We start from the raw sequence: 1,026 nt of genomic DNA, 5'->3' as shown, positions 1-1,026 counted from the left end.
CCAGTGGTTAGAGCAGGGGGGGCTGGGAGCCAGGACTCCTGGGTTCTTTGCCTGGCTCTGGGAGGGGAGGGGGGACCTAGTTGTGTGGAGCTGCGCGGGGGCGGGGAGCCTGGACTCCTGGGTTCTTTTCCCAGCTCTGTCACTGACTTTGGGCCGGTCCCTTCCTCTCTGTTGGGGGTGCAGTGACGCTACCACACCTCCTGGGGGTGCTGTACGTCGTTTCCCTTCCTGCGGGGGTGACTGCCGCCCTGGCCAGCGACCCTGCTCCCCCTAAGGGTGCCAACCCTCCCACCATACCAGATTTGTAAGTACCTGCCCCTCCTTGACCCGCATGCTCCCTTGCCAGGGCGTCACCCTCACGGACTTGAAGGAGGCCGAGAAGACCATTGGCCGATCCGGGGATGCCAGGGCCACCGAGCAGCGAATCGGGGAGGACGAGAAGCGGGGCCGAGAAGGGGAGCAGCCGCTGGACACCACGGTGAGGGCAGGGGTGGAGCCGGGGCCGATCAACCCTGGCTCTAGCTGCAGCTGGGTCGTTAACCTGCGGGACTCCCTGCCTCCAGACACTGCAGTCGGGTAGCGGAGCTGGGTTTGTGTGAAGGGCTTCAGTGAGTTCATGGGCCCGGGGGTCTCATTGAGGGGGGCAGGGAGAGGGTGGGATACTGGGGTAGATGGGCCTGTGGGTCTGATCCGGGGGAGGCGGGACACCGGGGTAGATGGGCCCGTGGGTCTGATCCGGGGGGGATCCCAGCTTTCTGAGGCTCAGAGTCTGTTACCCAGGAGGGGGGTTGGCCTTGTCCAGCAGACACCCCACGTCCATGGGTCATTATCCCCCCTCTGCAGGACTCGGCCCGGCGATGCCGCACAGCCAACCCCGAGGACTCCTCGGTGTATCCCGTGAATCCCATCGTGGTGAACTCTCAGGCAAAGAAAGGTGAGTCTGGCCCCCCCCCTCCCCCCCCGTCTTGTCCCGTTGGGATGCTGGTTCAGGAGCCAGGCAGCCTTCTGGGGGGGGGGGGGGGGGGG

The 1,026-nt window shown here is 65.9% G+C and overlaps 1 long non-coding RNA gene across 1 annotated transcript in view; it reads left to right on the top strand.

Annotated features, from left to right (window-relative positions):
* The first annotated feature begins 348 nt into the window (after positions 1 to 348).
* LOC113405899 overlaps positions 349 to 1,026 on the top strand; it is a 1,177-nt gene continuing 499 nt past the window's right edge. Inside the window, exons 1-2 of the long non-coding RNA XR_003369578.1 lie at positions 349 to 478; positions 844 to 934. This is a non-coding gene — a long non-coding RNA (uncharacterized LOC113405899). The remainder of the gene's footprint in view (positions 479 to 843; positions 935 to 1,026) is intronic.

The sequence above is a fragment of the Terrapene carolina genome, unplaced genomic scaffold (assembly GCF_002925995.2).
Source record: "Terrapene carolina triunguis isolate 2854851 unplaced genomic scaffold, T_m_triunguis-2.0 Scaffold51532, whole genome shotgun sequence".
In the NCBI taxonomy this organism is placed as follows: Eukaryota; Metazoa; Chordata; order Testudines; family Emydidae; genus Terrapene; species Terrapene triunguis.
This window is presented reverse-complemented; position numbering and strand designations above follow the sequence as displayed.